Source organism: Podarcis cretensis (genome assembly GCF_951804945.1).
Source record: "Podarcis cretensis genome assembly, chromosome: 5".
Lineage (NCBI taxonomy): Eukaryota > Metazoa > Chordata > Lepidosauria > Squamata > Lacertidae > Podarcis > Podarcis cretensis.
In genome coordinates, this window is record NC_137174.1 from 53492533 (window position 1) to 53518410 (window position 25878).

At 39.8% G+C, this 25878-nt stretch overlaps 1 protein-coding gene across 8 annotated transcripts in view; it reads right to left on the reverse strand.

The window, feature by feature from the left end:
* Nucleotides 1–25878, reverse strand: part of RBM20 (RNA binding motif protein 20) — a 111578-nt gene that overhangs the window by 33926 nt on the left and 51774 nt on the right. Inside the window, exon 1 of one of the 8 annotated variants that reach the window (XM_079976066.1) lies at nucleotides 4865–5168. The exons of 6 other annotated variants lie outside the window; for them this stretch is intronic. The gene's annotated coding sequence lies outside the window, so the exon portion shown is untranslated. Of the gene's footprint in view, nucleotides 1–4864; nucleotides 5169–25878 lie in introns of those variants that run through there. One more of the 8 variants, XM_079976069.1, reaches the window with a different exon arrangement.

The following is a 25878-nucleotide window of genomic DNA, read 5'->3' on the forward strand; positions in this document are numbered from 1 at the left end:
GGTTAAGAACAGTTTCAGGTTAAGAACGGACCTCCGGAACGAATTAAGTACTTAACCTGAGGTACCACTGTACTATTAACAAAGTTTTTAAAAGCTGACTGGATTTCAATTGCTGTTAAAAGTTCTGGTGTCTCGGGGAAAACAAAACAAATGAGCAAAGTGAATTTGCCTAGAGAGGGAATTTCACATAAAACGTACTTTCACTGGTGGCCACACACATGACCTCTGAAGCCAGAGGCACTCAGAGAAGGCTCTCAAATTAAAAACCCCAAATGTTGGGCAGCTTTATATGGAAGAAAGCACTTCTTTAGAAACCCTGGCCCCACAACATTAAGGGCTTTCTAGTAAAAATCAACACCTTCTATTGTGCCTGGATACAAACTGGAATCCAGTGACAATCATTAACTACTGGGGAAATATGTTATTCATAGCAATCCCTGATTAACAACTACCAATTAACCATTTCTAATTCTTTTTACAGGCAGCTCCATATGTAGTACACTGTAGTGATAAAGTATGGCTATCCATTAGCAATACTATAGCTCAGGGGTCGGCAACCTAAGGCCCATGGGCCACAAGCAGCCCACGGGGGTCGTTTAACCGGCGCATGAGCTGCCCCCGAACCGAGCCGCCCGCTCAGTGAGTCCCCGAGCGCTATGCTAAACTGGCGCAGCACAGATGGGTACCCGCGGTGCCGAAAATCGCGTCTGCACATGCTCAGACGCTGAAAATCATGTCTGTGCAGATGCTGGAAATCGTGTCTGCGCAGACACAGATGCTGGAAATTGTGGCTGGAAGGATCTCCGCTGGAGTGAACCGGCCCAGGCGAGGTAAACCTTGCCGACCTCTGTTGTAGCTGTTGCAGTAGTGTTTGGTGTTTTATGAAATCGCTCAATTGCCACTGCCCAAAACAGCCACCTCTGCACCTGGACTTATTGAAGCAGATGAAATACTTAGGCCCCTAATCTTTCTTTTTCCACTCTCTAAACTGTTAAGTATACTTTTTGTACAGTTTAAGTACAGGGAAAAACCAGGCTCTAGTTAAAATATTATATAGAAAATTCCACCCCTTATTATGTCCTAACCAAAACTACATGCTTCCAAGAAACTGAGAAACATGCAGATTCTGAAGCAATTACAGATAATGGAAAATATGTTTAAGCTGTCATTATATGGGCCCTCTAGTTCATCTTCACATTCATCCGCTCCTCTCGACCCCCGGCCAGAGGCCCAAACACTTAGCTTTCTTTTGTTTTTTAAAGTCAATGGGACATCTATAAGAAAAGTTAGAAAGCAAAATGTGGAGGCATATACAGTGGTACCTCAGGTTACATACGCTTCAGGTTACATACGCTTCAGGTTACAGACTCCGCTAACCCAGAAATAGTGCTTCAGGTTAAGAACTTTGCTTCAGGATGAGAACAGAAATCGGGCTCCGGCGGCGCGGCAGTAGCAGGAGGCCCCATTAGCTAAAGTGGTGCTTCAGGTTAAGAACAGTTTCAGCTTAAGTACGGACCTCTGGAATGAATTAAGTACTTAACCTGAGGTGCCACTGTAAAGCTTATTAGGTAAATACAGAGGCTCAGCTGTTGTTCGGGACACTTAGTCACCTAAGTTTTACTTAGAGCAGACACATTGAAATTAACATAACAAAATTAGGTTCATTGATTTCAATAGGTCTACTCTGAGTAAAACTTATATGAATTCCACCTTAATTTCAGCTGTGACGGAATGTGAGACATTTCCTGCTAAAGAGATTCACTCCCTTCCAATAGAAGCAGCTTGCAGCGACACATACACAAGTCCAGGAACATACTGAATGAAACTGTGTGCCTTTAACAGCTGTGCAGCTGCCACAAATTAAAGAAGCAAGGCTTTTCTGGTCTGGAAATACAATTATAGGGAAAGCTTCACCAGTTGACATTCTGTCTGTCAGGCATCTTATTATTTGTGACCCATGATTTTTCATCACAACAGCTTGCAACATTCTGAATGCTAGGGGGGAAATTGCTGAGGAAGAACTTTTTATGAACTAAAAAGTTCATTTGGATAAACTTGAACTGAACCAGTTCCTTTTATAAAAGGAAAAACTGGAACTAGTTCCTTGTGGACAAGATGAACTTGAAATAGAACAAGCTACTTTTTAGAAACGAACTTTCAAAGCATGGCTCAGATGTGTATTTACCTGTACAATTTACTATGGGTTCAGTTCTATAGGTGGAGAAGCTTGAAAGCTGGGGGCCAAACTACATGGTGCATTAGTTGTTAACTGAGAATGGGATACCTACAAGAAGCCTTGGGAGCTATATTAAAATGAGGCTGTGAGTGCATGTGATTCCCAAGCAACATGTTTCCTACCTGTTTGTTAGTGGGTGTTTAAATATCATGCTTTTGACTCTTTACTAACAAAAACCAGCCAAGTGATGTTCAGGGCTGCAGAGAAGAAGGGGGTTAAATCTTTCCTGCCAAAAATACTCCCTAAGTCTGCTATTTGCACATATTTGCTCTTCAGAGGCAAATAGCAGATTTAGCAGGAAAACAGCGTATTCTGTTCAGTGGCTGCTTTTTGCCGCAGAAGAGGCTAGTCCAGTCACAAACAAGCTGTTTAAATATGCTACTAACATATATAAGACACTACAATGTTAAATTAAAAATTGGCAACTGCTTGGCAGACTGCTGTCTTGCTTGGTCTGTGGCTTCATATAGCTGGTGAGCAGCTAGTGGCAGCCATGAACTGAGACTCAGGTTGTAGCTGATGCCTAGCAGAGACTTTTCCTGCCCAATGACTTTGTAGGGGCAGTAAACAAGAAGACCAGTGCTAGCTGAGACTAAGAGAGCTGGTGGGGTGGGGAAGCAGTCTTCCTACCTTTAAACTGCAAATCATCTGTCTGCCTCACAGTTCCAGTAATTCTAAGGAGTAGTGCAGCGAACTGAACTCAAAGGATACATGCTCGTCATCCCTAGTCAACTCTTTTCTCTTACTGTGTCCTAGGCTGATGGGAAGCAAGCACCAGGCTGTTTCTTTTCAGCATAACTTTCAGCTCTTGGGACCTGTGGTTTAGTTAGCAATGTCAGATAATTCTGTTGGATATGGAAATGTGAGCAAAAATTGCTCACAATTTGCATGTTCATCCAAAGCAATGAATGGAAATTACACAAGTGAATATGAGCGATATTTACTATTACTGTTTCTGTGGTCTGCAAATGATACATAAATAAATACATTATTATCTGCATTATTTTTGACATTTCCCTAGAAATTAATTATAGAATAAATAGCGTTAGTTTTGGCCATCACAGATAGTGAGATGAATAATGAGGGTTTTAATCAAAGCCAAATTGTAGCGGAAGGGAAACAGTGTTGACTTTCACAAACACAGGATGGGGTGGAAATCCCTGCCTCCTTACATCCCGAGGTTTGGGGTGGGGGTTAAAAACTAGCTTTCCTGCATATGCCAAGGGTCTCTCTCTAAGGGAAACCCCTTCAGATCAGTAAATGCAAACCTTACTAGTGACTGAAACTGTGTTAGCGACTGTGTTTTTTGATTAAGCACGTTTTTTGATTAAGCACGTTAAAATGTTCAAATCTGCCTGCTGCGAGTATAGAAACAAAACAAATACATGATTGTACAGCTAAATAAAAAACAGCACATGTTCCAGTGCTGTCCTGGTACAAATTACATAAATATAATTCACTGCAACTAAGCATAAAATAAAGATTAGCCATTACCTTCTGAAACCACATTTTTTAATTACTCCTGAATTTGTAAACATATGCTAGCAATACTAAAAATTGAACCCATCATTTTCATATGAAATAGGTATCATAAATTTTAAAACATGTATTATACTGATATGTTCTCCCATTCTAGCTTTCATTGTTAACTACATGTAGATGAGATTCTGAAATATTACCGTTCTGTGTTGTTTGTTATTTTTGTGCTGCTATTATTATTATTATTATTTCCTTGAGATATAAATGTGGAAGGTGATTAATAACTACTACTACTAATAAAAATGTTTGCAGTTGCTGCTAGCAAAAATGATAACTGAGTATAATATGTTGAAAAGCAGACCTGACTTTTGTTCAAAATATCAAATTCCATAGAGTTGCGTGGGAAAGCAGCAGAAAGAGAAAGTAGCAAAAGGTTATTACCCCTAACTCTATCTCTCCAAAGAATTTTAGGTGAATATTGGTATTCCTTTATATTATGAAAATGCTGGAAAAAGTTTGGAAATGTATCAGTATTCCTATTAATCTAACATTAGATTAAATGCATTTATTTTTGCTGTAGTATTATTCTAAAACTGTGATGCAGTATACTTTCAGTTATGAGCAGTTGTCCCATAGAAATAAAGGAATTTTACGTATAACTGTATTTAAGTTTACACTGTTTGTTTTAAGAAACGCTTGAATCTTAAATATATATAAGATTCAAATATTAATAAAAAGAAATATACTTGTTTATAATTTTATAAGATTTCATAACTCTTGTTTTCCAGAAATGAAACATGAAAATCTCTATGTTCAGATAACTTAGGCTCATGTTTTATGATTCAGTTTCACTTTTCTCAAATAGTTTGATGCCCAGTGCCTAAATATCAACAAGTAAAATGTACACATAAAAACGCAATCACTCGGTAATGTAACACATTTTTAAAACGTGACAAAATAATTTAACAGAACATTCAATTGTTAACTTCTGTTGTAACACAAAGTTTTGTTTCAATTTAAATTATAAACCAATCAGACAATTTTATACTATAGTCACTACTGTAAAGGGTGAAAGAACAACATTATGGAGATGATAGAAACCTGTTTCACTTCCATAACAGCAGACTGGATGACATAAGAGAATCTTACCTTTTGGAGCATACCAAAATGCAAATAATATATCGTTCTGATCATGAAAAAGGATAGTGAAGTAGTCATTTCTGGTGTTATACACAGTCTTGTAAAATTTCATTTACACGTTTTCCCTGCTTAAACAACACACACACACAAACACGCAAACACACACACACACACACACAGCTACATCCACGACTGGAAGATAGGTCACATGGCTCTGGGTGCCATTCTTATTGCATTACACATACTGAGTGTAAATGGCAAACAATATCAGTTGATGTTTATGCCATATGTTCCGACTCCTCACATTATTACCACCACAGCAGAGACATAATTCGAAGAATCCTGAAGAGGAGAGGATATTCTAGTTTAATAGATTCTGCATAGCAAAAAGGAATCAGTTTGCTTTTGAATAGGAAAAAAACACTGGAATGAATAAACCTATAAAGCTTAAAAGCAAGCACTGGAACATTTACATGGTACTCGATCGGCCAAATTGTCACCCGAACTTAGTGTTACCAAATCTCATATTTCAATACCTTCATTTATATTTATACCTCATACAATATACTTGTACACCATACATTATTGAACATGTTTTGTATTATATTCCTAATACATTCAGAAAGTGGCAGGACATGTCCCCACACAATAAATATTATAGAAAAAATGAATACACTTGTGCTACTATCAGAATAAATATATATAAACGGTAAGCATATATATTACTGAAGCTCTAACTACATAATTACTGCCATTAAAAAACTTTAGTGTGAAATTTAGTATTATAATTTAAGCCTGAAAAAACAGGAATGACTGTTTCAATAGATAGGCTTGAAAAAGTAGCTTATTAAATTGCCCTGCTGTTAGGATTTATTATAAAATAAATATTTTTAAAGAGTTAAACTTTACCTTTTATTTACGTAACAGACAAGTTCAAATATTCAGTTAACTACAATTTTCAGGCAGTGTGTGTGTGTGTGTGTGTGTGGGCTAAGGGTTCTGCATATGAGGTTTTTTTTAATAATGCATATTATTGCACCAATAAGATAATTTTTTGCAGTTCATCTGATTCATCTTTAAAAGATCCTAAGAAACACATCTCTTTTCCAAATATCATTTAGAAAGCGTTGTTAATCTATAAATCTGTTGAACCATAGAGGGCATTTATTTGTAGTTTACTAAGTTTTTGTACCTTAGATAATCAAACTAAAAATATATTTGGAAGAAAACTCAATTTGCTAAAAATATTTTCATAACATTATAGATTTGCTCCAAGACTGACTTTTTGCTGTGTTTTATTTGTAACATCTCAAAAATATTTTCTTTAAAGAATTTAGTGGCATGATTTAGGGCCGTCGTATCTATATAGAAGCTCGCTTGGAGTTTAACTAAAATGGAGAGTACTCAACAGATGGTCTTCCGTTGCATGAAACTTCAACAGTAGAAAATAGCCAAAAAGTCCTGAAAAGGCTATAGAAAGCTCCGTAACGCATGTGTCAAAAAAAATATATGAACATGCTGGGCATATCCTATTAAGAGTACTAAAAACACATTACATACTATCGCTATCAAACCTCCACAATGAATCTGTTTCACGTAAAGTTTCCGAGAACCGTGCGGAAATACATATGGTATGACTAGCCTAATAATCACAGTCAATTTCTAAATCCAACAACGAAACCAATCCTCACCAAAGTCTTGAGTATAACTAGCACCTGGATTCTGGGGGTCCTTTCGGTTCCAGCGACTCAGCCATCCTACAGCATGGGTCAATCTTGAGACCCGTTCTTTGCACAGACTAAATGCCCGTCTCCTACAAGTCAAGATGGACTGACGACAGAGTAAAGCAACCCAAATTAGTAAGATTCCTTCTACCTAGCGTACAGCCTGCTCCCAGTATTTTAAGTCTAGGGCAAGCAATATTCCAATTGCTTAGTCTTACGCTGTCCCCTACTACAGTCTAAAATTTAGTTTGTCATCCAACATTTTTATTTCACTCAGCACCTTGGGGAGAAACTGCCCCAAATAATAGCATTTCAATGAACCATGGCAAGCCTCACTCTTGTGGAATGTAATTTCCCACCCACCCCAATAAGGAATTTCAATTTAACCACCAAATATGGATTTCTTCCTTTCAAGAAAGCATTGCTCCCCGTAAAATATAAAGAAGTATAATGCACCTTTCCCTTTGCTCATAGCTACAATTAAATGACCAAAATAAAGTCTTTTAAGGGTTCTTGCCTTATTTGACATCTGAAAATTAATCCAGTGGAGCGATGGATTTGTGATGGTACAGCCTTTCTGTACTTGATATGTAACATCAGGACTAGGAGCCATTTTACTGTTTTCAGATGGGAATTCTGGTCTAATCTCTAACCCACACTTGATCCATATAGATGGTCAACCATCTGTCTACATGCATGCCCAGCTGTTTGTGTAATAGGGTGTCTGAACAATCTGTAACTCAAGGGAATTCATAGACACATCTTAAATTGCACGGGTGTAAGAGAAAATCATTAAAACCATCTGTAGTGTGAAAAAATGCTAGAGAGAAACAAAACATTAAATGGCAATGACTCCAGCAAAAATAATCAAGACAATAAAGTCCTCCTCTTATAGTGTGTGGTAGGAAAGGTAAAGGACCCCGGGCAGAAGGTGACTATGGGGTTGTGGCGGCTCATCTCGCTTTTCAGGCCGAGAGAGCTAGTGTTTGTCCAAAGACAGCTTTCTGGGTCATGTGGACAGCATGACTAAACTGCTTCTGGCGCAAACTGACACCGTGACGAGTGCAGGAGCGCACGAAAATGCTGTTTACTTTCCCACCGCTGTGGTACCTATTCATCTACTTGCAACTGGTAGGCTTTCAAACTGCTAGGTTGGCAGGATCTGGGTCAGAGCAACGGGATTCAAACCACTGACCTTCTGATCGGCAAGCCGAAGAGGCTCAGTAGTTTAGACCACAGCGCCACCCGCAGCCAGTATGTGGTATATGCCTGTGATACTCTTCTCTTGAAGGAAAAGATAAAATACTATTGTTCTTGATCATTCCCACCTATTCTGTATCTTTTTGGTTGGAAGAATGAGGCAAGGAAAATGTCTAGGATAAATGTCAGAACTCAGGCGCTTAGGTCAAAGGCTATTTGGGCCTACATGGTAGCATTTTCAAATATACTTACACATTCAAGTTTGAGTGAGTTGACAGAGCTACACGTTTAATAAGGTTATAGTGATGTCAGAGCCACCATATAAGAGTAGTTTTGAAGCTACAAACTTATTGGAGATGGAACAGAATGTATTCCTTTCCAAGTAGCTTAATTAGACTTGTGATATTCATCACTGTTTTCCACTATTTTGATATAAACTTCCTGTTTCTGACTAAGGCTTTGTTCAAAGTTTAAACTATGGAATTTGCTCCCAAAAGATCACCACAAACTTGGATGGCTTGAAATGATTAGACAATATTTCTTGCAGGATAAGGCTACCCACGGCTCTCTGCCACAATGGCTATGTTCTACCTCCACTGTCAGGGGCACAATGTCCCTGAATACTAATTCTGAGAGTCACATGTGGGGAGACTGCTGTCACACTTAGGTCCTCTTTGTGGGCTTTACATAGGCATCTATATGGCTGCTGTGAGAAGAGGATGCTGGACTAGATGACATTTTGGTTTGATTTAGCAAAGCTCTTCTGTTCCTATGACAGATTATTGTAGATGCAGCCTGGCTAGTGGAGAATGGAGTGGAATTATTACTTCTTGTGATCTAGACACTAGACTTCTGTTTTTAGCAGCCACTTTGCAGCGCTGGCTCATGTTTAGCTTGTGATCAACTAAAACTAGATCTGTTTCACATGCACTAGTGCCAAGCCACGTCTCCTCCACCCTATACTTGTGCCTTTGATGCTTTGTACCTAAATGCAGAACTTTACAATTATGTTCATTTTATCATGCTTGTTTAAGCTCAGCATTCCTGCCTGCCAAGATCATTTTGAAACTTGATTCTGTATTTTATGGTGTCAGCTACCCCTCCCAGCTTTGGATCATCTGCAAATTTGAAAAGCATCCCTCGTACACATCTATACACTCTTCAACATTCAAGTAATTTATAAAACTGTCAAAGAGCATGGAGCCTAGCACAGACTGCTGTGATGATCCACTCTGTTTGGCACACTCTCCAAGGAAGACCTGGCCTGAAGGCAAATCCAGCTGCAGCAACTTCTTGACTTTCTACACAACTGAACTAATACCAACAATGGATTCTTCCTAAAATTGTTTTTTGCATGGAAAATTTTTTGGGTGAGACCTCCTATTGTCGGTAATGCAAAAAAGGAGTAATTGATTCTGTGGAGAGGTCAGAGGGAGAAGAATATTAGGAGTTGTTGGATGCTGAAGAGGCAACAGAATTTAGTGAACAAGGAGAGCTGGTGACAGGGAGCAGTTCAGACTCAGAGGCTGATGCAGAGGAGGTGGGGTAAGAGACTGCAACAGGAGTTTGCCTCTCCTAATGCAATTAGCTCCCCTTCTCCTTGTCTCCAAGGACATGCAGGATGATGTGTAAAGCAGAACAGAGATTAAAGGTTGCCAGACACAGTTGGAGGTTGCTTGGGAAACACCCAGCAGGGGAGGAGTCTTGGTAGAAGGTGAGCACCGTCAGTCCTGGCAACTGCTATAAAGGGGCAAGACCTGCTGGGAAGTGTTGCTGAGATGTATGACATTTTTTTGTGAATAAAGTATTAACTGAACTGACAGACTGTGACTCTTGTGTGCTGATCTGCATTTGAACCCAGATTTGACACAAGAGAACAACTCACCACCTGAAAGACTACCTTCAGTGACCAATTTGAGATTAATGTAGCTTGACATGAGAATAAAGTATAACATGAGAAAAATCTCCTTTGCTCTGAGATTCTTTTGTACTGTATGTTTTTTTTTTATTTTTGGTCTATTAATCGTAACAAATTGATTGATTGATTGACTTACATGCAGAACAGGATTAAAATTTCATTGGTAAAGAAAGGGAAATGATAGCAAGCTCATCAATCCTGCAGACAAAACTGTTGCAATGCATTATTTTAAAAAATTAAGCATGGTCCAACACTTTTCAACACTTTTCAAACCTCATTCAGCAGTAGACCTTTAAAGCTAGAATGTGCAACTTGCCAAACACAGAAACCCAAGATACTTCACCAGTTATAGTTCTGCTCTATTACTATGATACGACAAATTTCAATAATGGCGTTTGTAGCCATGTCGGTTCCACATTATAACAGTGAAATGATACCGTTTAACTGTGCAATTTTGTGGTAAGAGTTGAAAAGGTGAACGCTTGTGGTAGATTTGTAAGCTTACAGCAGTTTTAGGCTCCAATCCTATAAAGCTAAGAGTAAAACCAACTGAGTTCAGTGGGACTTACTTCTGAGTAGACATGAATGGGATCATACTATCAATCAACTATTAAGTTAAAAGGTCCGTCATTTTATTATTATGCATCAGGACAATCACATACAGTAGCTCTTCCATTCCTTTGGATTTCCTGATTTGATAAGTGGCTTTTCAATAAAAAGAAAACAGACAATTCTTATAAGCTGAGAATCTGAAGATTCTTGTTTCTTAACTACTGTGGTTAAAATTTTTTATACCTTTTTTAAAAAAATAATTAGGATTTTTCATTTTGTAGACATGTCCACTTTTTATAATAATTTACAACACTGCACTGTTTGCTGAGGCATTTTAACATTTTATTTTGAATCAAAATCCAAAACTGATGTATCTGTATAGTCAATACGCCCGTTGCCTCAATACAAAACTGCATTCTTAATAAAAATGTAAGTGGTGATCTTTTTTTTTGGGGGGGATCTAGAAAAAGAATAATAATAATAGTATGAAACACACTACTGCTGATGGGAAAATTCTATAAAGGGTGACATCCAATGTTTAGTTATACTCAGAACAGGCCCCCTAAAATTAATGGCCTTTAAGTCAAAGTATGATTACTTACAGATAGGTAGCCGTGTTGGTCTGCCATAGTCAAAACAAAAAAAATTCCTTCCAGTAGCACCTTAAAGACCAACTAAGTTAGTTCTTGGTATGAGCTTTCGTGTGTATCTGAAGAAGTGTGCATGCACACGAAAGCTCATACCAAGAACTAACTTAGTTGGTCTTTAAGGTGCTACTGGAAGGAATTTTTTTTGTTTTGACTATGATTACTTAGTCAGGGACGCGGGTGGCGCTGTGGGTAAAAGCCTCAGCGCCTAGGGCTTGCCGATCGAAAGGTCGGCGGTTCGAATCCCTGTGGCGGGGTGCGCTCCCGCTGCTCGGTCCCAGCGCCTGCCAACCTAGCAGTTCGAAAGCACCCCTGGGTGCAAGTAGATAAATAGGGACCACTTACTGGTGGGAAGGTAAACGGCGTTTCCGTGTGCTGCGCTGGCTCACCAGATGCAGCTTTGTCACGCTGGCCACGTGACCCGGAAGTGTCTCCGGACAGCGCTGGCCCCCGGCCTCTTGAGTGAGATGGGCGCACAACCCCAGAGTCTGTCAAGACTGGCCCGTACGGGCAGGGGTACCTTTACCTTTACCTTTACTTAGTCAGATATGAGCCCCAGAGCATTTTTTCACTTTTCCAACCAAACATAACCAAACACAATAAGTCTTTGGTTATAAAAAGAAAAGAGAAATGCAAACAAATATATTAGGACCTAATTTACACCAGTTCGTGACACACCTAGGTCAGCAATTCAGGAATTATCATCTCAGGAGAAAGGACCAAACTTGCAGATAGGAGGTGTGTAGATGGAGGTACTATTTGTATGAATGAATGATTCCACTTGAGGGATGCACACACAGCCATCACAATTCTCATTAAGCAGTCACCTAGTCTTTTTTTAAGGTGCAAGTACAATAGCCTCTTCATACTGTCCTGTCCTGCCATTTCATTATTTTTTACTCCGCCCCCCAACCCAATTTTATCTAGTTCTTTTCAGGTTTCAGCAATGAAGTTCACATCTTTTGTTTTAATGAGACATCAGCCGTTTCACTCCCCCATCCTTGTACCCCAGCAAGACAGCTACCAAAAGCTAATTACTACCAGTGCAGGATTGATCTATTTAAGATAACAGAAAGGCACACTGCAGGTGACAATAAAATCATAGAGCGTTCCCATTACAGAAAAAGGTATAAAGCTTGTGACAGGCAAGTTGAGAGACAGAAGCAGATTTATAAGATATTTCACGAGCAACTGCTCTCAGTGAGGTTGTGATGTTTATTTTCTCCAGCTTGAGTAATTCTGGTAGCACTGCCCAAGTTGTTGATGACCCACTCTCTGAATCATCACCTTGTAGTGGTGAGTGGGCTTGCACGTTCCTGTGATCCTTGTGAGCGAAACTGTCAGGAGTATCGTACTCCCAGCAAGACGGTAAGGTCAAGGGAGAAGAGCTAGACAAATAATGATTTAAGAAGTCCCCAATGGCAGAACAGGCGGAAGATAACAAGGGAAATACTACAATGGCTGTGACGGCAGATGAAGGCTGCAGCAAATAAGAATCTACCAGTCACCTTGATACTCATGCCATCAGAATAGAGCCTTACTGCAAAGACTGTGCATTGGTCAGTGTACACTGATCTCCACACATAAGGCTCACAGGCGTCTTCCAGAAACACACCCCAAGCCCAACTCACCCATCCCCCCAAAAGCCCCATGGCGATTGGCAAATGATAATGGGGGCAGAACCATGAAACCTGGAAGCCCCTAGTCATGAACATGGGTGGTTGTAATGGTATAGTGTGGTTACTCGTGCGTATACTGCCTCTGCTTCAATTAGATGGTTTGCTCAAACATGTTTAGGGTTAGAGCTCGCCCTCCGTGACCTGTTAGTCACTTGCAGAATCTGCCAGTGGGCGTTTCTTGAATCTCTTCCAGCATAAAAGCTGCTTGACCCCAAGTCTCCGCCTATGTTCTCTGCGCGGAACGCGTCTGCGCAAGTAAGGGGATGGCAAGGGCGTGCCAGCGCTCTCTCCGCTGGTTTCGGTTGAAGGGTCTTGGAGCCCTGACACCGATTCCTCCATCTCCTCTCTATTGGTGTCACGCTGAATTCCTTCCCCCCCCCCCCCGACTGGTTCCCTCTCCGGCATCACTCTGGAGCCCTGCCTCCGCTTTTCGCTCTGATGTCAGTTCCCTGACAGTGGTGGATACAGATTCAGTCGTTCTGACTTAAGGATGAGGCAGTTGAGTAGCCCGGCTGTATCCACGACTGAGCAGCCCTATTTAGGATCCACTCTCTTCACCCCGAAAAGGGGGAGGAGGGCTAAACATAGTCTGCCTCTTTTTCTCCTGAATGGATTACCACACTCAGTGGTGTCACCACCCAGTGGTCGTAAAAGACAAGTGAAATTTGAAACATGGATTATACAGACTTTGCTGGATAACACAGATAATGAATATCCCGAATGCAGGAGTGTCATCATTGTAAGCTGCAAAGTTTTAATATCAATAATGCAGCACTTCAAGAAACTCAAAGAGCAAGAGAGGGACAACTGAAGGAAGAAAAAGAAGGAAATACATTCTTCTTGGATGGTCTATCTGAACAAGAATGATGAATACATGGCGTAGGTTTTGCTATAAAAAATGGTCTTATAAAGCTCTTGTCAGAAGTCCCTATTGGCATTAATGAGCGACTTTCAACCCTTCAAATAAAGCTCACCAAAAACCAGCAGACAAATATTTTACATGCTAATGCACCAACAGTGGATGTTGATGAAGACATTAAAGAAAAAAATTATTCTCAGCAGGATGCCATCCTACCAGAGATGCCTAAGGAGGATAAAATTAGCTTCCTGGGTGACTTTAATGCAAGAGTTGGGCAAAATTCCGATCTGTGGCCAGGGACTATTGGGAAAGAAGGAATTGGCAAAAGCAACCAGAACAGAATTTTACTCTTTGACTATACAGTGGTACCTCGGGTTACATACGCTTCAGGTTACATACGCTTCAGGTTACACACTCCGCTAACCCAGAAATAGTGCTTCAGGTTAAGAACTTTGCTTCAGGATAAGAACAGAGATCGGGCTCCAGCAGTGCAGCAGCAGCAGGAGGCCCCACTAGCTAAAGTGGTGCTTTAGGTTAAGAACAGTTTCAGGTTAAGTACGGACCTCCGGAACGAATTAAGTACTTAACCTGAGGTACCACTGTATGTCAAGCGCACAAACTTGTTATAACCAACACACTCTTAAAACATCATGGAAGCACCCTCAGAACCACTGGCACCTCTTAGACTATGTAATTGTCTGAGCCAAAGATTGCCGCGATGTTCTCCTTACCAGAGCGATGACGAGTGCCGATGACTGCTGGACAGATAACTGATTAATATGTTCCATGATGGTTATCGAAATGATATCTCAATGCAGGCTTCAAGGAAGGAAACCAAGGCGCAAAATGAACACTCAAACCCTTCAAGATCTTATAAGTGGGACTGCTTCCAAATGACTCTTTAAGGGCCATCTGCTTTCAGAGTTCCCTGACAATATTGAGGAACACTGGACCAAGTTGTGAACAAACTATTGGATACCAAACCAAGAAACACCAGGACTGGTTTGATGGGAATGACACCGAGATTGAATGCATTATCAACAAAAAAAGGAAGGTCTTTCAGATCTGGCAAAGAGATAGAAACTGTGCCACTAAAGAGAAAAAACCTATGCCAATGCTAAGGTTGAGGTTCAAAGAAAAACCAGAGAACTAAAGAACACCTGGTGGATAAAAAAAGCTCAAGGGATCCAGCACTTAGCAGATACTCATGATGCATGGGTCTTCTTTAAAGCCACAAAGACCATCTGTGGACCCGTAGCTGCTGAGGTCCTCTCACAAATCTTCAAAGTGGGCGGAATTAAACTTACACAACAACTTTACAAGCTCATCGAAAAACTCTGGGGGAGAGAGAAGATCCCACCAGACTTTAGCGATGCCAAAATCATCATTATTATTTTTTTAAATGGTGATAGAAAGGACTATGGAAATTATCAAGGCATCTCTTTATTAGCTGCAGCCAACAAAATTCTTGCAAGGATCTTAGCAAACCATCCCCTAACTATATCCAAGGATATCCTTCATGAATCCCAAAATGGTTTGCGACCTCTAGGGGGAGAGTGGGTATGATTTTCACTGCTTGATAGCTTCAAGAAAAATGCAGAGAGCAAAACCAACCCCCCGTATATGGCATTTATTGACCTGACTAAGGCCTTCGACACTGTAAAACACACTGCCATGTAGACTGTCCTTCTGAAAATCAGCTGCCCAGGTAAATTTGTGAACATCCTTCAGCTCCTTCACGATAATATGATGGCAACAATTGCAGATAACAATGGCTCTCAAAGTGAACCATTCACAGTGGAGTCAGGCATTAAACAGTAATGTGTTATCACCCCAGCTCTATTTATTATCTTCATCACCATGATCCTACATATTGTCAAAGGGAAATTCCCCACTAGGGTAGAAATCATATATCAAACAGATGGAAAGCTCTTTAATCTGAGTAGGTTAAAAGCAAAGAGTAAAGTTACTGTAACTTCCGTCATAGAGCTTCAGTATGCTGATGACAACATACAGTGTGCACACTCAGAGAATGATCTCCAAAACATCCTAAATATCTTTGCAACACCACAAATCCAACTTAATGGTGTGATGTTGGGAAATGTCGACCATTTTTCCCACCCGGGCAGTGCTAAATGAGAGATCAGTGGACACAAGCTGTGAATTTAAAAACAAATCACCACTAGATGGAGATGTCTGACTAAATCAATATTAAATAGGTTGCTTGTGTTGTATGCATCTATACTGAGGGAAAGATAAATCTAGGAACTGGAGGGAATTTATCTCCTTAAAATTATCTCAATACAGTAAAAACATGGAAGAAAAACTACATTCACCTAAGACCTATTATATGTTTCAGAAGCATAGTTAAGTCTTTCAGGACCCTACAAAAAAAATTCCCAAGTAATGTTTTGGGGAAATGCAATATGCCTCTCTCTTTCTTGTACTGTACTTTCAACAGGTTTTCTCTGTTTCATTTACAATGTGTTTATAATGCAAATGAGACTTGCCATGCAAATTTAAAAACCTATTCTTTCCAGAGACAGAAAGACGTCTATGTTTATGGTTATTCAGAGCAAGTATATCCCTAAGACTGAGGTTTAAAACCAAACAAAGCCCTTGAATTGATCTCTATTTCCCCCATAAATGGGTTTATAGTTACGTTTATGCCACCAGTGGATTTTAAGACATACTGTACATTTCAAGGGAAATAAATGGACAAATGCTGATTAAGAGAAGTTAACTAAAAGACTAAATTCCTTTGCATAACTCACAAAGGAAACTATTCAAAACAGAACGCTACTGCATTCCATTGTAATTGATGGGGCAGTGGGAAGGGAGAGATTGTAAAATTTGTCTGAAATAAATAAATGCATTGTCTACCAGAAAAAAATCCTAATTAGGTATTCTCAGGACATATGGATAGGCAAGAGAAGAGAACAACAGTAACTCTCAGTCCATCTCCATAATACAAACAACATACGAGTATAAAACAGTTCATTAGCAGCTTATCAAGTTTTGGTTTTTTTAGGATTCAGGTATATGACCCATTCAAAACATAACTTTGTAGCATAACTCTGCAAGTCCTGGTTCAAATATCTGATTCCCATACAACAGATCTGGGTTCCCCAGTGTGATGCCTGTGGGCACCATGGTGACCATGAAGTCCTACCAAGGCACACTTTTCCTCCCCCTCTGTTATGGATTCTAAGGATAAAGTTGATGAAGCAGTCCCAATTCCTCCTTGCTAGCTTTCCCATGTTGTCTGCTAAGGCCCCCGGCTGCTGTGTTGACTGGAGGAGAGACACTAGGAGTATTTTCACTGGATGCCAGCATACAAAGAGGAGGGGAGGCAAATAGAAAGAAACAAAGGAAGAGGTGGGTTTGCCTGTTTAGAGAATGGGGTAAGAGAAGAGGACCAAGCAAACCAAAAGAGAGCTGAGTCAGCAGTGTTAATACGGGCTGCTGGAATCAAGAGAAGCACTGGCTGGCTTCACAGTTTTTCCTACATTGTGATTTTTGCATAGCATGCACACACACACACCATGATTCACGATATATTTCCAAGTCAAAAATTATGAAACTGATATCACGATATGGACTTCAGACTGCTTTTAGATGACACAGTGATATATCGCCCAGCCCTGCTACCTGCCTACCACTAAGTAGCCATAAAGCGAGGAGGATGATTCTAAAAAATTAAGCAAACATAAGGGGGAGACACCCTTCCTTAAGTAGCCTTGCGGATGAGGACAGAAGCAAAAAAACAGCAACCATGGGTGGAGGGGAATGGTAATCTGTGAGGGGAGAAATGGGAGGGAAATGGAACAGCCATAAGGGAAGAGGGGGCCATGTGTGTTTGGGCAATAATCCTGGAAAGCAAAAGATAGCACAATTGCATCCAAGTGACAAAAAAGAAAGGATGTACATGTGTGTAGAGGGAGAGGGAGTGATGAGGAGGGTACCGTAAGTTGTCTGGCAGAATGAAAAGAGTTTGCCTTCTCTGAAAGTATATACTGTTGGAACAGAAAGCAGAGTTCAAATGAGATGGCCTGTGTTCTGTGGCTCAGACCTCACCTTTACGTTGTACTCAAGTCTCTTGTGCAAATTATTCATATTTCAGCTTCACCAGTCGTTGTTGTTGTTGTTGTTTCTATACCACCCTATACCCGAAGGTCTCAGGGCGGTTCACATTAAAAATCACTTATATAAAATCAAAACAAAAACCAGATTACCCACCCCCACCCGAAAAGAGCCAGCATTTTAAAAAGGGTATAGGATGTCAGGTCAGGCAAAGGCCTGGTTGAAAAGGAATGTTTTCGCCTGGCAGAGAAAGCCCATTCTCGTGTTGCTACCTTCCTGACCTCTCAAGGAGGAGGTACATGAAGAAGGGCCTTAGAAGATGATCTCAGGGTCCGGGTAGGTTCATATGGGAAGAGGCAGTCCTTAAGGCATTGCGGTCCTGATTGTTTAAGGCTTTATATGTCAAAATCAGCACTTTTGAACATTGAATTGGGCCCGGAAACTAATTGGTAGCCAGTGCAGTTGGACCAGGATCGTGAAATATGCTCAAACCGTTTTGTTCTGATGAGCAACCTGGCCGCTGAGTTCTGCACCATCTTCAGAGGCAGCCCTACATATAACAGTAATCTAACCTTGAGTAATCTTGCAGTAATCTAACCTTGAGGTTACCAGAGCATAGACAACAGTAGTTAGGTGATCGCTGTCCAGATAGGGGCGTAGCTGGGCCACCAGCCGAAGCTGATGGAAGGCACTCTGGGCCACTGAGGCCACCTGGGCCTCAAGCGACAGCAAAGAATCCAGGAGTACCTCCAAGCTAGGAACCTGCTCCTTCAGGGGCAGTGTAAACCCATCAAGAGCAGGCGACCTCCCAACCATCCGGTCTGAGGAACCACCCATTAACAGGGCCTCAGTCTTATCATTGATTTGTTGGCTCTCATCCAGTCCATTACCGAGGCAAGCTTACCTACTGTGGCTAATAGCTATGGATACCAAGCCTTTGGCTGGTTAAACAATCTAAGGCTTTTTAAACATGTTTGTAGGAAGGGGGCTATTGGTTTGATTGGGGTTTTTTTATATATATTTTGCGTCCTCATTTTGTATCTTTGTGTTGTGAACCACCCTGTGATCTTTGGATGAAGAGTGGTATACAAAAATTTAGTATATCATCATCATCATCATCATCATTTCATTGGGTGACTGTAAGCTCCAGTGTTATAACTCCCACAACAAAATTAGCATTAGAAATAAGCTCTATTTGTACTGTTCTTTTTTCTAGTGCTATGATATTTGTTTGCCCAAACAGGCGCATTATGTGACCCATAAGAGCAGTAAAGTAACCAGACTGTACAATAGTGATAGGATAAAATCAGGCCAAATATTTATTGACAGAAGCAGACAGGGCCAGGGTTGGCATGGCATTGGGTCCCAGGATCAGTTCATCATTCCACAAGCCCCATGGAATGGATCTGCTGGGTTTGGATCATTCCAAACCTGAACTACGGGAGTCAGCCAGTGTTAAACCTTGCTGTGGTGCAAGCTAAGCAAGCAAGGTCTCACAGGGAAACCAGGGTGCAGATTCCAACCAGGCAGATACTGAACCTATTTGTTTAAAGTGGAGCAACAGAACATGCATTTGCAGAAGAGATGCATAATTCTATCTCAAGTAGCTGCTGATGCAAACACACAATTAACTTTTTCTCTTCCTATTAGGGACGACATCATTTTCCATTTGGCCCCATATTTTCCATAAGAAAACATCATTTTCCATTTGGCCCTGTATTACATACAACACTGTTTCCCTTCCACTGCAATTCATCTTCTGCCAGAAACTATGTTATTCAACTTGTTGTGGTGAAATTATGTAACTTATGTAAATTATGCCACCTCATTCATTCCATTGCGAAGGAAATGCAATGCAAATGGGGGAAATACCACAAACAATTACGTATCATTTGCAGACTGAGCAAGAGCAACTATTATTACAGATCATATTCACTGGATTGATTTCCATTTCGGACATGGGATAATAAGTGAGCATCAGCAATTTCCTCTCCTGTTTCCATTTTCATTGAAATTCCCTGACATCCCCATAGATACTTGGTGATGAAAATGCTGAAGTACATGCAATTTTCAGGTCTTCATTATAATCACTGACTTCTAAATTCCTCTCAAGAAGTGAGTCACAGAGAGTTAGGTCATGGAGGGACTTGAGGAAAAGGCATCAGAAATCTCAAGTAGAATGAGATCAGAGAAAAGTCCTTTAGATATGGTGCTCTAGTAGGACTAAAGGAGATGGTTGGCTGTATCAAAGACAGCAGAGATCTCAAGTACGATGAGATCAGAAAAGAGTTCTTTGGATATGGTGCTGAGATCATGGCAGCTTTAGTGCAGAGGCAGAAAGTGAGAATGTAGAAGGTCAAGAGAAAAACTGGAAGAGAGAAAACCAAGGCAGTACTATTATGTTCCAGATGTTCGGAAATAAAGTGTAAAAGGGAGTTCAGTAGGGAGTATAGTAAATATACTCCCTTCAGTAAAAGGGAGTATAGGGAGGAGAATTGAAATTTGGGCATAGCACCTGTTTCAATTTCTTTAAGGTGTCAGGTAAAACGATTTTATTCAAAGCATTTGATGGGATTTAATTTTAGGCAGCAACTGCTTTTTCATCTGTTTAGTTCTGTTGCTTTGAATTTATATCTCTATTTTATTTTGTCTTTATTTTTATTTTGTTATGTTTAATTCATTTTTATTAAAGAAAAAGATATAACTTATTATTTTTTAAAAATATGTTAAAAGATAGAAAAAAATAGAAGGGAAAAATAAATTATTATTTATGTTCTAACATATTATATTTAGTTTTCCATGAATCTTCTATGTGTATAATAAGTGCAAAGTAAAATAAACTTAAAATAAAAGAGTAAACACAGAGTGTTTGAGGACTGCACATTCTATCACATATTAGCAAAAGACATATTACAGTTCCTCTTTTTATATTTACCTAGGAAAAATGTCACAATATGTTTTTGCAGGAGGAAGGGGAGAAACTCCTCAGTTTCTTAATAATTTGTTACTCAGGGCCAAATATGACATCATATCAAATGTGGCTTTGAATATAAAATGCATTTTTAAAAATCTAAGCATCAACTGCTGGAGGTGGTGTGGTAATTATTTTATTTATTTATTGCATTTATATCCCATCTTTCCTCCAGGAACTCAAGGTAGTGTACATGCTTCTCCCTCTCCTCATCTTATCAGGATGATCAGAATCACATGCATGGACAAAATATCCCTTTTCTACCCTTGCTGCAGGTCTAAAATCTACCAGCCGCCACCACCACCACAACTGGTCTGTCTGTCTGTCTATCTATCTATCTATCTATCTATCTATCTATCTAGTGCACATATTAACATTTAACATTATTTATCTAGTGCACATATTAACATTTAACATTATTTACAATTTGCTGCTGTTACACCTGTTCTTCTTGATAATGGGGGACAAGCTTTATTGTGCAGGACATCATAAAGCACTAGATTAAAACCAACTTTTACTTAATGCCATAAAAATAGAGTGTTAAATAAAAAACAGAAGAGTCTTAATCACAGCTGTGTAATTCAAAGACTACAGTGATGAGGGAAGGTTTGCTTCACATTGGTGGCAGCCTATCTTCAAGAGCAATACATGAAGCAGAAGGCTAGTTATGTTTGAAATCCTATCCAGATTATTAGACAAGTCAAACAGCCTCAGAAGGTCGGCGGTTCGAATCCCCATGACGGGGTGAGCTCCCGTTACTTGGTCCCAGCTCCTGCCCACCTAGCAGTTCGAAAGCATATCAAAGTGCAAGTAGATAAATAGGTACTGCTCCGGCGAGAAGGTAAACGCCGTTTCCGTGCACCGCTCTGGTTCACCAGAAGCGGCTTAGTCATGCTGGCCACATGACCCAGAAGCTGTACGCCAGGCTCCCTCGGCCAGTAAAGCAAGATGAGCGCAGCAACCCCAGAGCCATCTGCGACTGGACCTAATGGTCAGGGGTCCCTTTACCTTTTATGACACATGCTATTTGTCTTATTGGTTTTTTTTAAAAAAACCTGGACACACACATTTTAGCCTATTTGTTTTAAGATATGCCGTTTTTTTCAAAATATAGCATACTTTTCTGACACAATTCTGACATCTAGCATTCACCATATAGCTCCACTGAATTCTATAAAACAGAGAGAAAAGTTCTACAGAGGTTGTTTAAATTCTTACAATTCCCTAGAAATGTTGGGAGTATTCCACATCTCTCTCTTCGTTTGGGATTAAGTCTTAAATTTGCTACATAAATCCAAGCTACCAGGTCCAACTGCTGATATAAGCAGCAACCCTAATTTCAGTAAATTCGAGTTATGGGCTTATTCTGCTGTGATTTTAAATTGTCATAAGCTGCCTTGAGTAGTAAATGGGCAGTACTCTGCTCTAAATTCCTTGAACCAAGGGTGGGATACAAATGTGAAAAAATAATGTTTTCCCACTGAAAGATTATGCACTTTCCAAGATATTTTAGATTTAATGAAAATCTCCTCCTCCCCTCTTTTGAAGTCATTCACTGGATTAGAAGTTTGTAGGAAGCAGCATCTGAATCCACACCATTATCAATTAAACATTCAGGAATATATATTTTATGTGAACTGAAATTATATGTAATTGATTAGATTTTCACATAGAAAGGAATCTGATTTTCTGGGAGTTGTACACCAACCTTTCTAAATACAGTGGTACCTCGGGTTACATACGCTTCAGGTTACATACGCTTCAGGTTACAGACTCCGCTAACCCAGAAATAGTGCTTCAGGTTAAGAACTTTGCTTCAGGGTGAGAACAGAAATCGTGCTCCAGCGGCACGGTGGCAGCAGGAGGCCCCATTAGCTAAAGTGGTGCTTCAGGTTAAGAACAGTTTCAGGTTAAGTACGGACCTCCGGAACAAATTAAGTACTTAACCTGAGGTACCACTGTATTAAATATTGCCTGATGTTAACTGTTTGGCTTGCACTTCTAAAATAAACTGGGATGTGGAGGAAGAAACTGGCAGAGGTCTGGGTGGCAACTTGAACAACCTATGTGACTCTCTGCTCAACACAGGGCACCTTTAGAGTGAATCAGCTTTTCCAAGCTTAAAACAGGCACAACCAACACAGTGTTACCCAAATTTTGCTGAACTACAACTCCCATCACCCCTTACCATTAGCTATTCTTGCTGGGGCTGATAAAGAGTTGTAGTCCTCAACATCTGGAGAACACTACGCTGAGTATCCCAGGCTTAAAGCAAAGAAAACCTTAAATCTCCTTTGATTGCTTAAAGCACCAGTAAGTCGATCACGGTACATGATAGTGTAGTCTTTAATTTTATATTACTGCGTGTTAAGTGCTCTCAAACACTCTAGGGGCTTGCTTTGCAACTGAATTCACTTTAGCAGGCTGCTCAGAAAAGGCAAACACAAATGCTGGTGTTAAATTTGATGTACCAAGATTAGAAGATATAATATTTCAATATGAGAAAATGAGCTAGATAAGCATATCTTCATGCTCCGTAAAGTTATAGACATGGTTGCCAGACATCAAAAACAGCACACAGCCAATTTGAAGATTTGCTTGCTTAATGCAAATAACCTAAAATAATTAAAGTATTTTCAGTGCGATATGAAATTAATATGGGTCGCCAGTGAAAAAATTCTCCTGATCCACAGACATACACATAGACTTCTTGACCTTTACAATTATGCCCAACACTGGGATGCAAGCTAGTGTGGGGGCACTTCTATTTACAGTAACAATAAATCATTTTATGTTAGCTACTGTCTATGAGTCTGAGAGATCAGTTACCATGGTCTCTGACAGATATCTGAACATTTCTAGTATAAGGTTTGTCTAATTAAAAGGCATAGTAACAATGTTGTAAAATGAATATCCAACTCTCTCTCTCTCTCTCTCTCTCTCTCTCTCACACACACACACACACACACACAGCAGGGAGGCATGAAGTATATTTCTGCTCATAACCTTAAGAGTTAAGCCAAGAATAATATTTTGTTTTCTCAAAGTAAGCCTCACTGATTTGTTATTTTCAATACTATCTTCTTATAACATCACCATATTAGAATTTCTACTCATAAATTCAAAGCTTTTTAAAAAAAAAAAAAAAAACTTTTGAGTCACATTTGAAACACTGTACTTACTCTTAAGCACTTAGAAAATGTTAGGAAGAACAAACAATTGCATGTGGGACAACACCCCCTCCCCAAAGATTTCATAGTGCAAGGAAAACTCATCAGCAATAATCCAACAAAGTACGCCTCCTAGCACAAGCATTTCCACTAGTGCACTAGAGTGCCCTCTCCAAATCTCCTCCAGAGGATTAAGAAAGCCCCTGAACAGATTTTGGGAGGTGCGTAGTGAGAGGGAGAAGAAATTCCACTCAGCATCCAGAATACCTTCTGCTAACAGAAGTACTTCTTTGGATACTGCCCACGGCTTCTATTGGTTTATGGCTGAAAATAACATCCAATGGCTATTGTCTACAGGACACAAGGCTTGAAATTTTGGGTAAGAGTTGACTCAGCTCCCACATTAGCACTGCAGGGCATCCTCATATAGATGCTGCTCAGGTTGTCATGCAAAGCTTGAACAGATGGAAGGTTTACAATAGGAAAACCCACTAATATGCAGTTGGCAGAAATTTATTTGGACAAGAGACTCCCACTTGCTGGACTCTCTGAACTTTTCCTTTCCTTGGACTTTTCCTTTTCTTTTCAACCTCTGTGAGAGTACAGCTTTTTATGCAGCATTCACAAAGATCCTTGACATCTGACTGGACAACACAAGGAATGTACACTTAAGTTAACATTGTATACTTTTAAGTGTAATGCGATACTCACTGGGGCACAAAGTCCTGACTTCACATACACATTGATGGGGCAGTGACTGATGGGAGAAAAGGATATTGGGGTCATGGTGGTTAACACAACGAAAATGCCAAACCAGTATATGGCAGCTGTGAAAAAGGCAAATTTCATGCTATGGATTACTACCGAAGGGACTGAAAAGAGAACTGACAATATCACAAGTCCTTTATACAGCACTGTAGTACAACTACACTTCTTCCATTCTCATAACACTAAAATCTGGGATCATCCAATGAAGTGGAATAGTGGAAGATTGAGAACAGACAAAAAAAGGTACTTATCCAAGAGTGAAATTGACAATGATGAACTTCGACTGCTTTAAAAGGGGATTCAATAAATTAATGGAGGATAAGGCTGTCAATGACTATTAGCCATGATGACTATATCCTACTTCCATGATGAAGGGGACAAAAGACTATTACCTTAATGTCCTGCTTGCACGTTTCCCAGAGACATCTGGCTGACCTCTATGGGGAAACAGCTTGGCCTTTGGGCTAACCCAGGAGGGCTCTTGTTATAGTTCTGAAATATGTTCTTTTGTTTGCTAGTGCTTATTTTTCTGTGCTCAGCTGATTTCTATAATTTTGAAAAATTCATTTGTTTTATTAATATATGTTATTTTCCCTAGGAGTTTTTTTTTTAATTTTTATTAAGAGTTTTTTAATACAATAAACAGGGAAAAACAGCATACTCAAAGAAAAAACAAACAAAAAAAACGTAAAATTTATCATCATATAATAGCCAGCTTTCCTTCATTTTTTGGACTTCCTCACGCCTCTCGCTCCTACTTTCCAAATTTATGAAACTTTAATCAGCAATTTATCTCCTTATTTCCATTCTTATTGTACGCATTTCCAATGTTTTGTCCCTAACTTTGAATATTTTTATCTAAATCTTGGATATCTAATTTTACCATAATCTTTATTCAAAATTTATTTTTCTCATAAACTTCACTCAGTCTCATAGTCTTTTAACCAATCTTTATGGTGCCCTATTATTTTCAAATCCCTCATCCTTCTTAACACTCGTATAATTTACAATGTTTTTGTAAGTAGTCCTTGAATTTCTTCCAATCCTCTTCCACTGCTTCCTCTCCCAGGTCTTGGATTCTGCCAGTCATTTCTGCTAACTCCATATAGTCCATCAGTTGCATCTGCCATTCTTCCAGTGTGGGCAAATCTTGAGTTTTCCAGTATTTAGCAACGAGTATCCTTGCTGCTGTTGTTGCATACATAAAAAATGTTCGATCATTCTTTAACACCCTCTGGCCAACAATGGCCAAAAGGAAGGCCTCTGGTTTCTTGGGGAAGGTATACTTAAATATCTTTTTCAGCTCATTATATATCATTTCCCAGAAGGCCTTAACCTTAGGGCAAGTCCACCAGAGGTGAAAGAACGTTCCTTCAGTTTCCTTACATTTCCAACACTTATTGTCTGACAGGTGATATATTTTTGCGAGCTTGACTGGGGTCATGTACCACC